Source organism: Notolepis coatsorum, assembly GCF_963971535.1.
Source record: "Notolepis coatsorum genome assembly, chromosome: 12".
NCBI lineage: Eukaryota > Metazoa > Chordata > Actinopteri > Aulopiformes > Paralepididae > Notolepis > Notolepis coatsorum.
The window spans coordinates 15,467,495-15,483,565 of NC_140176.1; positions in this window are offsets into that span (position 1 = coordinate 15,467,495).

The window sequence follows — 16,071 nt, forward strand, 5'->3', positions numbered from 1 at the left end:
ATCTTGAGCCTGAACTGCCGTGGTTTCTTTTTATTCACATGGAAAGAGCAGCAGTAACATACATGTTCTTCTCTCACTGAGAGACATTGGGGGAGAGAACGAAATGGGAGTATGCCTATGCTTTTATACTCGCCACAAGGTGGAGTACCTGGGTGGCTCCGCCTAGAGCGCCCTCTAGTGGGAACAGATATATATGCAACTAGACAGTCACTGGTGGAGACAATTATATATGCAGGTAAACAGTTACTAGTGTAAACAGCCATATGTACAGTTAGACAGTTACTAACAATCCTACACAGAGCCTCTGATCTCAACAAACACAACGCAGAAGAAGTAATTTACGATCGGTCACATAGGCTACCTTACAAATGATAGACATAGCAGATTCGCATGGGATTATAATCAACGATGATCTCAGCTGGTCATAACTAGTCCTGTGCAACTCGTCGTGGGACAGCAAGCACATCATCTCATTTTTAAGCTTTCCAATTATCTCTTTCTTGGCTAGAGGCCTATGCCAATTCATCATGGAGGAGGTGATTGAAGGGTCTTGGCTAAATCCTCTTGGTTTTGAATTAATAGCCAATATATCACTATGAGCACTGCTGATAATTATTCTGCTTAATGTAAGATAAGATGATCCTTTATTCAATTCACTCTGCTGAATGTGAGCTCATACTGCCCGCCTTATCGATGACTGACACTGAACACCGAACACCAACAGCACAATATGTATGTTCTGCTGTTGGCCCAATCTACACACACACACATGTGAATCTGGTCATGTGTAGGATCTAATAAAATATTTGATTTTGAAAGAAAAAAGATTATCCTGGATACTGATTTTTATCAATTTTTGTTATAAATTAAATGTATACATTACAGTCAAGTTGTTGCTCTGATGTGTAGAATTATGTAACACATAATTAGATAAGAGCAAATTAAGCAAGTGCCTGTCCCCCTGAGTTCACTCCACCAGGAAGCTGTGTCTCACTCTGTCTGTCCCCCTGAGTTCACTCCACCAGGAAGCTGTGTCTCACTCTGTCTGTCCCCCTGAGTTCACTCCACCAGGAAGCTGTGTCTCACTCTGTCCCCCTGAGTTCACTCCACCAGGAAGCTGCGTCTCACTCCGTCCCCCTGAGTTCACTCCACCAGGAAGCTGCGTCTCACTCTGTCCCCCTGAGTTCACTCCACCAGGAAGCTGCGTCTCACTCTGTCCCCCTGAGTTCACTCCACCAGGAGGCTGCGTCTCACTCTGTCCCCCTGAGTTCACTCCACCAGGAAGCTGCGTCTCTCACTGTCCCCCTGAGTTCACTCCACCAGGAAGCTGCGTCTCTCACTCTGTCCCCCTGAGTTCACTCCACCAGGAAGCTGCGTCTCTCACTCTGTCCCCCTGAGTTCACTCCACCAGGAAGCTGCGTCTCACACTCTGTCCCCCTGAGTTCACTCCACCAGGAAGCTGCGTCTCACTCTGTCCCCCTGAGTTCACTCCACCAGGAAGCTGCGTCTCACTCTGTTCCCCCTGAGTTCACTCCACCAGGAAGCTGCGTCTCACTCTGTTCCCCCTGAGTTCACTCCACCAGGAGGCTGCGTCTCACTCTGTCTGTCCCCCTGAGTTCACTCCACCAGGAAGCTGTGTCTCACTCTGTCCCCCTGAGTTCACTCCACCAGGAAGCTGCGTCTCACTCTGTCCCCCTGAGTTCACTCCACCAGGAAGCTGCGTCTCACTCTGTCCCCCTGAGTTCACTCCACCAGGAAGCTGCGTCTCACTCCCTCCCCCTGAGTTCACTCCATCAGGAAGCTGCGTCTCACTCCCTCCCCCTGAGTTCACTCCACCAGGAAGCTGTGTCTCACTCTGGTCCCCCTGAGTTCACTCCACCAGGAAGCTGTGTCTCACTCTATTCCCCCTGAGTTCACTCCACCAGGAGGCTGCGTCTCACTCTGGTCCCCCTGAGTTCACTCCACCAGGAGGCTGCGTCTCACTCCGTTCACCTCTGACTCTGCTGCAGCCGCACAGCCTCTAAGTGACGACTGCAGTCATCTGATCTAACGGAACGTAGACCAATCGCAGCCACTCTTATTGTCTGGGACCAAATACGGCCACGCCCCATTCCCATTAAGAAGTGGCTGTATACGGAAGTGGCTCTCAAGGTGACGATTAGACAACACTTTCTGTTGTCAGTAGATGGCAGCATTGGTTTAAAATTAAAAGGTGAAAATGTTGAAAACTACATGAATACATTTCCCATGAGCGTTAGCACAGGTCACAGGTCACTGGGATGTGTCTATTCTTTGACGCGATCTGAACAGCGCTAAACTATTAACGGGACCTCAGTACAGTGACCGCGAATGGTAAACTAATTAATTATCTTAACAAAAGTGCATCATTAGCATTACGTTTGTTGTCTAAAGGGAAACATAATGGTACAATTTAAGATTTGAATGTTATCCGCATATAAAACATTGTTAATTTGTAAGAAACCCCAATGAAAACGGCACAGGGTACGTAATATTCGCTATTGTTATGAAAATGTGGACGCACTTGGTCACCGTGACGTTAACATGCTGAGATTTTCAACATTTTCTCTTTCCCTGCGTTGTTCACATATTGGTTCTACATGTTGGCTTTATCTTCTCATTGGATGATTGATGGACAAGCCCCATGGAAGTTACAGTCTGGGCATAAGTACAGGAGTGCACGCACGGCCACAGCCACACACACACACACACACACAAAATACAAACACACCGGGCATCCGACTATACAGTTCTGGCCCGGATTCGTATTGATTTGGTGTAGAATTATGTTTCTGTCAATTTGATCTTGATATTAATAGCCAAGACATGTCATAATAATCAGCGAGTTTCCATAACATGCCATGTAATGTTGTGTTTATGTCTGGATACCATGTAGGCTTGTGGGTTGAAATGTGAGTTTTAAAGATGTTTTTATTTAATAATGACTAAAAGGCTGGGAATTGCACTGTAAGTGGTTGTGGAAAATATGTTTTTTTTTGTATCACAACATTGTCCTTTTTGACCAAATGAACCATGCTGTATTGTCTGGGATATACCTGTGACTTCAATGAAACAAAACCAATCGTACAGTATGTCTCTCCTCATCCAAAGAGATACGGGTCAGTTCTTGTCAGTCTGTGTTATCAAGATGGACGGCAGAGTGAACCGACTTCTTTTTAGACATACTTTGGTTCCAGCTTTAAAATTCTAAATCGTTTTCGTTATGTCAGTAAATGTTTGCCATATGTGTTATTAAAGCCCTTTACATGGTTTAGCATTGTATCCAGCATGCGACCCTTTCCCCGCGCATTCACCTGAGTGTCCACCCAGTCAGCTGCTGTAGTCCAAAGCTTCTCAACAAATTAGCCTTAACAAGACACGTCTAACCGAAAGCACGTTTGGTTTTAGGTGCTGTATGTGATATTTCTTGGCCAGTATTCTATCTAGACAGCAGAGAGTTACAGTGTCAGTTGAACAGCAGTCTGGACAACGTCTGAAGCCATGCTAAGACTAAAAGAAAGAACAAAGGCACTGCTTCTTTCCACCCCATCAGTCCCAATTACATTTTTCTCTGTGCCATATGACAGATGTGATTCTCTTCATATTTGTTATCATTTATATTTGCACGTGCTGACGGTAAGGCTGTTTAGTTAATTCTAAATGTAGCTGCTCCTGGAGTGAATGCTCTCCATGTGTTGTCTTTTACAGCCCGACTGATCTTTAGCAAGGATGCCAATAATGCTGGATGGGAGTTGGCACTGTAGGTCAAAAACCTGATATTTTGTTATGAGCCTGGTTTCCACTTACAGGTCCTATGAAGGGCTAGGCCTGTTATGAGTCTGGTTTCCACTTACAGGTCCTATGAAGGGCTAGGCCTGCTATGAGTCTGGTTTCCACTTACAGGTCCTATGAAGGGCTAGGCCAAGTTTACTGTCAGGATCTAGCAGGTATTTTGCTAATATAAGACCATCCCTAAAAGTATCTACAGTATCTATAATCTACCATATCTATCTATCTATCCGTCTATAATTCCATATTGTAAATTACTTAAACAAGTGTCTACAATGTATCTTATTTATCTACTGTGTTAAAACTGATTATATGTGAATTGAATACTATGTGTGCACACAGGGAATGCCATACATTCTTGCTAGTAACTCTCTCTGTCGTTTGGTATAGAGCCGTGGCTCTTTGGGGTATGTTTGGTACAGCTGGTGAAGGCTCTGGTACTTTGTGCTGTTAGTGTAGGACATATCTTTAGTGTTATCCCTTATTGTAAAGCTGTATCTTTAGTGTTGTGTATTTTGTAGAGCTGTGGCCTTATGGGCATTAGATTGGTGTAGAGCTGGTACCTAAAGCTCTGGTTCATTTGAGTTGTTGTGTTTAGTAGTCATTATCTTTTGTGTACATTTCTGTTTAACCCTAACACTTTGTATATTTGTTCCCTTGTCACCCAGCCTATGGTGATTTGTTTTCTCTGTATATTAATATTTTGTTTTCGCACACAGGGACATTGAGGACAGGAAGATACCCTGGGGTCTACATTTTGCATCACGTAGGTGACCTGATGTTAGAGACACCAGCTTAGAGTGAGCACCACCCTACTGTACTTTTGGGCGCTTGGCGCCTGTAAAGGGAGGGTGGGTTTTCTTTTCCTTTTTGTGTATTGATTTGGTGCCACTGGTAGTCCTCCTTGCTCTCTGTGTTGCTGTGTTTTGTAAATAAATACTATTATTTTGCAAACTGTTTCCGGATTTTGTGTCACTGCACCCTCACCTATAATGTCTGTTGCCTTGTGTTGTCACCCCACACTGGGGTGCGTAACATAGACTTAGGCCATTCATTTGGGGTCATTGTGTGTATGAATATTTTTCACCATTAGAGACGTCTGACATGCCTGTGTTTGAAATGCAGTAAATCAAGTTGACTTGCTTTATTATCTGGCATGTGTAACATGGCTTTTGATATCATATTTATGTACTGTAGTGACCCCAAGGGGATCAATAAAGGAATATATGATATATCTTATCTTAAATTACCCCAATACAGACCCTGTTTTAGCTAGGTATCGTCTCGATACCCCAAACTCGACCAGTATCTGTATGATACTGCATCCTGTAGTCCAAACACAATTTTTTTTGGGATTCCCATGTTACTGGCTATAGAGAAGTACTGGACTGCATTATATTGTAATGAGTGTCGCACATGTTTTATTATATGCTATAAGTTATTATATATGCTTTATTACATGTATTTATTGCTCCTATGTCTGCCCACTGTGAACACGGGAGCTCTCTAACCCCTGTTCATGTCTCCCCGCCCCGTTGGGCCTGTCAAGGTGGTGTGATGGTCAAGGTGGTGTGATCTTCCCTGCGCCGTCCTTGATGCAAACAGCGTCGATTGCAGCGGCTATTCTCCCTCAAACCGGATCTGACTACCACAGGCGCGATGGATCTGCTCTCCGTCGCCCTCAGTTGACTGGCATCTAACCATGCCCGCTCTACTTCAACTGGATCTGAGCGGTTCTCCTGCCCCCTGCGGAATATGACTCGAGCTCCGAGTCTTGACTTTTAGCCTTTATCTTGTTTTCATACCAGCAGTCGTTTTCCTATGTTTTCTTTTGTTCTTAGCTCTATTTATTTTTATTTAAAAATAAATAAATTAAACAAAATGTTTCCTAAAATTATGAAATGTGATACTATTGCTACCATGTATGTAATGTATGTGTTTCCACCGGCCTGGCCGTGTGGCAATAAAAGGAACTTGAACTTGATACATACTGTACATACAAATGATCTGCCTGTTCTATTCTCCATCCATCTATCATCCATAGCAACACTATATCATTACTGACACCCAGTTGGGGGATCCCCTTTGAACAGCCCACCTGAGGTTTCTCTCCTCCACGCCACCTGTGGTGCTTTCTTCCACTTCCACAGCGGTCTTCTATCTTCATTGGGGAGAGTCTGGCAGTGTCACATATTATGGATTTCATGGTGGTTTTTGCTCTGGATCTATTGTGATGTTTCTTCTTGACTTGTAAAGCATGTGGGGGCAATTCCATGTGATCTCAGGCTATACAATTATATAGCCTATATGATTTGATTATGATTTGATTTGATGCTCTGCTGCTGTTGTGTTGCTCTATGCTGCTGCTGTGTTGCTCTATGCTGCTGCTGTTGTGTTGCTTTATGTTGCTGTTGTGTTGCTCTATGTTGCTGTTGTGTTGCTCTATGCAGCTGCTGTTGTGTTGCTCTATGTTGCTGCTGTTGTGTTGCTCTATGCTGCTGTTGTGTTGCTCTATGTTGCTGTTGTGTTGCTCTATGTTGCTGTTGTGTTGCTCTATGCTGCTGCTGTTGTGTTGCTCTATGTTGCTGCTGTTGTGTTGCTCTATGCTGCTGCTGTGTTGCTCTATGCTGCTGCTGTTGTGTTGCTCTATGCTGCTGCTGTTGTGTTGCTCTATGCTGCTGTTGTGTTGCTCTATGTTGCTGTTGTGTTGCTCTATGTTGCTGTTGTGTTGCTCTATGCTGCTGCTGTTGTGTTGCTCTATGTTGCTGCTGTTGTGTTGCTCTATGCTGCTGCTGTGTTGCTATATGCTGCTGCTGTTGTGTTGCTCTATGCTGCTGCTGTTGTGTTGCTCTATGCTGCTGCTGTTGTGTTGCTCTATGTTGCTGTTGTGTTGCTCTATGTTGCTGTTGTGTTGCTCTATGCTGCTGCTGTTGTGTTGCTCTATGCTGCTGTTGTGTTGCTCTATGCTGCTGCTGTGTTGCTCTATGCTGCTGCTGTGTTGCTCTATGCTGCTGCTGTTGTGTTGCTCTATGTTGCTGTTGTGTTGCTCTATGCTGCTGCTGTTGTGTTGCTCAATGCTGCTGTTGTGTTGCTCTATGCTGCTGTTGTGTTGCTCTATGCTGCTGCTGTTGTGTTGCTCTATGCTGTTGTTGTGTTGCTCTATGCTGCTGCTGTTGTGTTGCTCTATGCTGCTGCTGTTGTGTTGCTCTATGCTGCTGCTGTGTTGCTCTATGCTGCTGCTGTGTTGCTCTATGCTGCTGCTGTGTTGCTCTATGCTGCTGCTGTGTTGCTCTATGCTGCTGCTGTTGTGTTGCTCTATGCTGCTGCTGTTGTGTTGCTCTATGCTGCTGCTGTTGTGTTGCTCTATGCTGCTGCTGCTGTGTTGCTCTATGATGCTGCTGTTGTGTTGCTCTATGCTGCTGTTGTGTTGCTCTATGCTGCTGTTGTGTTGCTCTATGCTGCTGTTGTGTTGCTCTATGCTGCTGTTGTGTTGCTCTATGCTGATGCTGTGTTGCTCTATGCTGCTGCTGTTGTGTTGCTCTATGCTGCTGCTGTGTTGCTCTATGCTGATGCTGTGTTGCTGCTACTTTCTATGCATACTTCGCTGCTCACCCTCCACCCCAGCTTCCACCTGTTCTGCTTCTATACACTATAGGCAGCATAATAGTTTGCTCCCTGTCTGCTATGTTACAGTGCACTCAGCTATGTGTTCATGGAGTACATGAAAGCAGATCCATTAATCGCCCCAAACCAAATCATTGCATTCCCATGTCACATATTATTAAAACAGATATGCGAGTTCTCCTGACGGAACTGATGTATTCCTTGGTCTGCATATAGGGATTTCCAGGGTGCTTGAAAAGCACTAATACTGTAAGAACAACACACACACATGCGCGCGCATGCACGCACGCACACTCACTGACTCACTCACTCACTCACTCACTCACTCACTCACTCACTCACTCACTCACTCACTCACTCACTCACTCACTCACATACACATACATACATACATACATACATACTGTACACACATGCATGCATGCAGAACACACTCACAAATGCAGACATTATATCTACAGTATATCACTCGTAAACACATACATACACACAAATATGAATACACACACATCTCAATCACATACTGTACAATGTATTCTTATTTCTCTCTCCCTCTCTCTCTTTCACACACACAGACACACACACACAGACACACACAGACACACACACACACACATTCTCAATCTCACTCATGCACACACTAGTGTATATCTTGCTCTCACTCACTCACACACACACAGATAGGCCTACTGTACATCTGCTGTACATATGCTGCTATACGTACTCACTCACACACACACACACACACACACACACACACACACACACACACACACACACAGCTAGTGACATCTCCGTTCTCTGCACAACGCAGTTCCTCTCTGCAAATGGGAATTAAAGAGCAGCTAAACCTATTAAGACTTTGATTCCTAATGAGGAGAAGGAGTGTTGTCCTTGGAAGGTGGGACAATCTGGACCATGTCTCAACTGTCAAGACAGTGGCTCAGGAGGTAAAGCAGTCGTCTGGTAATCGGAAGGTTCCTGGGCAGTGTGTTGAAGTGTCCTTGAGCAAGACACTCTTAACAATCGCCCCCAAAAGTGGCCATTTTAGTTTTCGTTTTTGAGGAATGCATACTTTTTTTGCAAACTAAAATACTATACTCTATATGGAAATGTTCCTTCGGATTTGTATTAACTTTGGACCTGTATGACTGTAAGACTTCAGGCTATGGGGGGGGGCTCCAGTAGCTCACCGCATACATATCTCGGCGCTATTTCTGCGTCGGGGAAAACCGTGCTGCGTCACGGATCTGGTTGACTCCGAGTTCGATTCCCGGACCCGCCGTCATTTGCCGAATGTCTTCCCCTGCTCTATATCCCGTTTCACCCTGTATCTGTCGGTTATGCTTGACCAGAAAAGTGATAAACACTAAAAAATAAAGTAAAAAAAAAAAAAAAAACTTCAGGCTATGGAACTGTTATGTTTTCTAGCTCCTATACCTCTCAGCTGGAACCCAATAACAGGCATCTGGCAACAAGTCAACACAAAAGTAAGGAGCAAATATGTGTTCAAACCTCTGTTTCTCTAATATACGTTATTAGCACTCAAAGTGATTTTTACATGTTATAGTGTAAGAAACTTCAGAATGTTACCTTTCAAAAGAGACCAGACTCAGACCAGACGCATGTGCTATAAGTATAACGTATAATAAATCGCTAATTACTTTGGGTATGCAATCGTCTCAATGACACAGTGGAGCCATCCTTAGCATAACCCCTCCCATAACACTATATAAAAACTAGAGCACAATAGCATGGTTCTCCCAGAGTTGATAAGTAGCTCCAAAGTGTAGCATGGTAAAGCTAATGCTAACCGTTTCCTGTATGTGAATGGAAAATGCAAAAACAATTAGCACCATACTCCAGGAGGTATTGTTAAATACACAGATTTGGGTGGTGTAACCTATTTTGCTAGAACTTTAGTTGAGTAGTCAAGCTTTCTAACCAAGTACGACCGCCCACCGGGGGCTGTTTTCTTCACAATCTAATATAATTATTATTATTTTCGATTATTAATTTCAATTTAGAATATTCGTTGACAGCCCTACAAGTACAATTAGTTACTGCACACTACATCACCCCTGAGTGGAACATGGAAAGCCAAACTTTCCCCCACTGTATACCGAAAACCCGTACCGAACCGTGACTTCTGTTATGGTTTGACACCGACCCCAAACGCAACGACACAAGAGAGTAGGATTCAGAGTTGCCAAATACGAGGGCTTGTTTATTTGGTACTAAGAATAAGAGAAACAGGGAAAGCAGGTCAAACAAGACAGGTACAATGATCAAGAGGCAAAGTTCTGCTGCTCTGCAGCTTCTCCCGTGAGGGTTGTCTTGGGAAGCAGGTGTTGACTTCTGAACCGCTCTGCAGAATCCTCTCGGCGGGTTCTCGGATGTTGTGGCGAGACCGAGAGAGGGAGAGAGGGAACGAGTCAGTGACAGAGCAGTCTTAAACGAGCAGGAGAACAGGGTGTACAATTCTTCGTGTTAACAACACAGTGAGCACAGTTCCAAACACAGCCCAAGTGAATCTCTTCGTGTTAACAACACAGAGAGCACAATTCCAAAAACAGCCCAAGTGAAACTCTTCGTGTTAACAACACAGTGAGCTAACTCCAAACACAGTCCCAGTGAATATCTTCATGTAAACACACAGTGAATATCTTCATGTAAACACACAGTGAATATCTTCATGTAAACACACAGTCCAATTGTGAAATAATATCTTCGGTGTGAGCAAACACACAGTGGATATCTTCATGTAAACACACAGTCCAATTGTGGAATAATATCTTCGGTGTGAGCTAGCACACAGAGGGAGATGGTAGATCCCAAAATATCATTCCAAAAAGGAACAAGCAAAAATAGATAAATGGCTGGGTGAGTGACTGTCTGACAAAAAGGTGGTAGTCTTCAGTGTAAGTTTACACACGAAAAACGGAATAGGTCAAGAACAGTCAAATAGATAACTCACCCAGACGAGATGCGTAATTGGAACTGGAACAACAGTGGAGGCGGGCTTAACCCGGGAGACATGGAACACGGGGTGGATGTGCATGGATGCAGGAAGCTTCAGGCGCAGGGCCGCCGGACTGAGTACTTTCAGGACCTCGAAAGGCCCGACGAAGCGGGGGTTGAGCTTCTTGGCTGAGGACCGTAGCGGGAGGTCCTTCGCGGAGAGCCACACCCTCTGCCCAGGGCGGTAAGTCGGCGCGGGAACCCGGCGCCGGTCGGCACCACGACAGGCGCGCTCAGATGTTCGGAGCAGCGCGGTCCTGGTGATCTCCCAAACTCGACGGCAGCGGTCGAGGTGGACCTGCACGGAGGGAACTGCCACTTCCGTCTCCTGTGCGGGAAAAAGAGGGGGCTGGTAGCCCAGGGAGGCCTCAAAAGGGGAGAGGCCGGTGGCGGAACTGACCATTGATGGATATCAGGAAGGCAGCAGGACCGGACGGCATCCCCGGCCGCGTCCTAAAAGTCTGTGCCGACCAACTGGCCCCGGTATTCACTGACATCTTCAACCTGTCCTTGGAACAGGCCGTCATCCCCACCTGTCTGAAGAAGTCCACCATCATCCCTGTACCCAAAAAATCTACGCCCGCTTGCCTCAACGACTACCGCCCTGTAGCCCTCACCTCCATAGCCATGAAGTGCTTTGAGAAGCTAGTGAAGGGCTACATCTGTTCCTCCCTCCCCATCAACCTGGACCCTCTGCAATTTGCATATCGCCCCAACAGGTCCACGGAGGACGCCATAGCCCATGTGCTGCACACAGCAGCATCACATCTGGACAAGAGGCAGGGGAACTATGTGAGAATGCTGTTCATCGACTACAGCTCAGCATTCAATACCATAGTCCCCTCCAAACTCATAGCCAAGCTCAGTGACTCGTGCATTGGGTAATGAGGAACTGGATTCTCTCGACGTGGTTCCCAGCGATGGTCAGCACGACTGGGCCGGTGCGTTGAGAGATGTCGGCCAGGCGGTGTTGGTCCAACGAAAAGATCTCCAAGGGCCTCACAAGGGCCTCAAGAGGTATGTTGGCTTGGGTGGCAAACTCGAAGTCGAGGAAGTTCTCGTCTGCCCCAGAGTCGATGAGGGCCTCCACCGTGGCACGTTGGTCCCCCCAGGCCAGGGTGACGCTCATCAGATGGTCAGGTGGTGCGCGGCGCTGGGACTGGGAAAAACGGCTCACCAGGATCTCCCGGGGTCTTGGTGAGCCCGATCTTTTGGCCGGATAGGGCAGTCGGCGAGAAAGTGTCCCGTACCTCCGCAGTAGAGGCAGAGATCGGACCTGAGCCTTGCCTGACGCACCACCTGGCTCAGACGAGAGCGTCCCAGTGGCATGGGTTCCTCCTTGCGCACCGGACGGGGAAGCCTGTTACCATCAGTAGTGTTGGGGACGGGACGTCCAGGAGTCCGGGGTGCCTCAGGAGGTGACTGTCGGGTCCTCTCGTGCCTTCTCTCCAGGAGGCGTCCGTCAATACGGATGACAAGGCTAAACAGCTCCTCGAGGGAGTCGGGCACCTCCCTGGTAGCGAGCTGGTCCCGAACTGCGTCACTGAGCCCCCTTATGAAGGTTAAGCGAAGAGCAGGCTCGTTCCATCCGCTCTCCACCGCCGCCAATCGGAACTCCATGACATAGTCCGTCACCCTGCTGCTCCCTTGTCGGAAGGTCCCCAACCGGGCTCCAGGGTCCAGACCTCGGGCTGGATGGTGGAACACTCTGCGGAGCTCTGCCACGAAGTCTGGGTAGGAGAACAAAAAATCTGCCTCCATTGCCCAGGAGGAAGTGACCCACTGGGCAGCATGGCCTGAAAGTAGGTTGGTTATATAAGCCACTCGGGACCCATGAGCAGAAAAACGGCTTGGTTGATGACGGAAAACCAACTCACATTGCATGATGAATGTGGCACACTCCTCGGGATTACCGTCGAACAGCCGTGGGACGGAGAGATGGGGTTCCCGAGGTGCGAGATCTGCTGGGGCTGCGGGGAATGTTCCTGAAGGGTGTGAGAGATGAAAAGTATTAGCGGCGTCGCCCAGCGAGTTAAGCTGGGCGAGAATCTCGGACTGTTGTCTCGCCATAGCGGCCATAGAACCCTGCATGGGCAGGACCTGGTCCCTGAGGTCCTGCACCGCAGCCGCAGCCCGCTCTAATTGGAGACCGTGATCCCTGGTCAACTCGACTTGAATAGCAAGTGCGGTTCTGACCCTCTCTGTGTCGGCTGGGGTCGTCATATAAGGTGTTGGATCGTAATGTTATGGTTTGACACCGACCCCAAACGCAACGACACAAGAGAGTAGGATTCAGAGTTGCCAAATACGAGGGCTTGTTTATTTGGTACTAAGAATAAGAGAAACAGGGAAAGCAGGTCAAACAAGACAGGTACAATGATCAAGAGGCAAAGTTCTGCTGCTCTGCAGCTTCTCCCGTGAGGGTTGTCTTGGGAAGCAGGTGTTGACTTCTGAACCGCTCTGCAGAATCCTCTCGGCGGGTTCTCGGATGTTGTGGCGAGACCGAGAGAGGGAGAGAGGGAACGAGTCAGTGACAGAGCAGTCTTAAACGAGCAGGAGAACAGGGTGTACAATTCTTCGTGTTAACAACACAGTGAGCACAGTTCCAAACACAGCCCAAGTGAATCTCTTCGTGTTAACAACACAGAGAGCACAATTCCAAAAACAGCCCAAGTGAAACTCTTCGTGTTAACAACACAGTGAGCTAACTCCAAACACAGTCCCAGTGAATATCTTCATGTAAACACACAGTGAATATCTTCATGTAAACACACAGTGAATATCTTCATGTAAACACACAGTCCAATTGTGAAATAATATCTTCGGTGTGAGCAAACACACAGTGGATATCTTCATGTAAACACACAGTCCAATTGTGGAATAATATCTTCGGTGTGAGCTAGCACACAGAGGGAGATGGTAGATCCCAAAATATCATTCCAAAAAGGAACAAGCAAAAATAGATAAATGGCTGGGTGAGTGACTGTCTGACAAAAAGGTGGTAGTCTTCAGTGTAAGTTTACACACGAAAAACGGAATAGGTCAAGAACAGTCAAATAGATAACTCACCCAGACGAGATGCGTAATTGGAACTGGAACAACAGTGGAGGCGAGCGCGCGCCACGGGAGCAGGTATCCAAGGCTTCTAGGAATTCCTGGAGAACAGCACAGAGAAAAAAGCAGCAGCAACAGCAACGGGGAAAAATATCCAGAGACAAATCAAGGCGACAAAACAAGACGATCCAACAACTTAGAAACGGGGGAGAAACGGGGTATAAATAATGAGGGATCGATTGATTGAAAAGCGTGGGGAAGTGAGAGAACCAATCAGCGACGTCTCTGATGACGTCAACGGGGAGAAAGCAGTGACAGCTGGGGAATGTGATTGAAAAGCGTGGGGAAGTGAGAGAACCAATCAGCGACGTCTCTGATGACGTCAACGGGGAGAAACGTGTGAACGAGGGGATAGAACCAATTGACAGAAAATGAATGAAAACATAGCGAGGGTGGTTAAAGGAACAGAACGAGTGAGAGCGCAAGGACAGAAACCTCACAACTTCAAAACCGAGGTACGTACCGTACCGTGGTTTTTGTGTACCGTTACACCCTAGTTCTTATGGAATGAATGAGATTTTATTTTTAAATAATTTTCTTTTTTTAAATTACAAAAAATAATTTGTTTGCGTTAATTTTCATAACGTGATAATTTGCTGTGTAATTAATTAATCAAATTAACGCGATAAACTGACAGCCCTAGTTTAAGATGAGTGTGTACATGTGGAAGTTGTGTGCAGTGAATGTGGAATGGATGGGTTAATGAAACAGTGAGTCCACATTGATCAACCTGATGGCCTGGGTATAGAAGCTCCATTTGAGTCTCTCTGTACTGGCCACGAGACTCCAGTTGCGCTTGCCTGACCACAGCAGGGCAAAGAGGCAGTTGTTTGGGTGGTTAGAGTCTTTGGATATGTGGACTCCAAGGTACTTGAAATTGTTCACTCTCCCGACCGGTGCCCCATAGAGGCTGAGGGGGCTGTAGTTGCCCCAGACCTCCTAAAATCCACAATCATCTCTTTGGTTTTGCTGATGTTCAGGGAGAGGCTGTTCTCTGTGCCAGGTTCTCCACCTCTCCTTGGTAGGCCCGCTCGTCGTTTGCAGAGATCGGGTCCACCACAGCTGTGTCGTCAGCAAACTTAATGATTGTGTTGGTGTTGTGCTTTGCCACACAGTCATGCGTGTAAAGTGAGTAGAGGAGGGGGCTCTGCGGGGCACCTGTGTTGAGGGTGATGGATGAAGAGGTGCAGTTGCCTGCTTTCATCACTTGGGGTCTTCCTGTCAGAAAGTCCAAGACCCACTTGCAGAGGTCGTGGTTCAAGCCCAGGTCTCAGAACTTGACAACGAGCTTGGAGGGGACTATGGTGTTGAATGCTGAGCTGTATCAATGCACAGCATTCTGAGCTGTAGTCAATGCACAGCATTCTTACATAGTTCCCCTGGCTGCCTCTTATCCAGATGTGATACAGCAGTGCACGTAGCACACACATGGGCTATGGTGTCCCCTGTGGACCTGTTGGGGAGGGGGGGGGGGTATGTAAATTGCAGGGTGTTGGGGAGGGAGGAACAGATGTAGCCATTCGCTAGCTTCTCAAAGCACTTCATGGCTATGGAGGTGAGAGCTACAGGGCGATAGTCCAGTGGTGTCGTTTCAGTAAAAGCCAATGACAATGACAAAGGCAATGAGGGAGGGTGGGCGGGTGAAGGGGTGGTTTCCCCCCCATGGTGGATTTTTTGGTCAAATCAGTTGTGCAATAGTCACTTTTGGTGAGTTGTTTCTATACAATTCACTTTAATATGACATTTAGGTATGACACAGGACTACAAAAGCATTTAGTATATAAATGTGTCAACAGACTAAAGCAGGGAACCACAATATTTTGCATACAAATTATGCTGAGCAGAATGTAATATCATAACTGTCTTTTCACAATTTTCCTTAGGTACGGTTTTGAGGTGTGTGTTCAACAGAATGTAGTATCAAAAACACATTCACAAAAAGTATGGGTTACGTTACTGAATGCTGAACTGCACTGTTATAATCACTAAGCCAGGGGTTCTCAAACTTTTTTATACCACAACCCCATTTGATTTAGGATTTTTTTTGGCGACCCCACACTTAATGTATCGCGTAATTTCAACGTGGAAATAAGGAATATCAAAATAAAAGCATACGATAAGCTCGTCACACGAAAGACGAATTACCCCCAAATCTCAGCTGATTAACTTGCAGTGTCACTAACGGAGTTTCGTAATCCAGCTCATTATCAGCACATTTCTCTGCCAATGGGTTGTTTTTGTCTGCAAGGAAAATCTGCGCTTCTTCTCTGAGTTAAAAAAGGCGATTTAATACTCTGCCTCGAGATAGCCACCTCAGTATAGCAGCTGGTTATGTGCAGAGCCCATTTCATCGCGACCAACCGGCACCGCTTCTGACAACAAACATATCCATTGCGAGTCCAGGTTACACACAAAAGACCACACCCCCGGCCCCCTCCTGCGATTATACATGCGCAGAATGTAGTGATATGTGTATTGGAATACTGTGTGTCGGCCTCCGTTGAT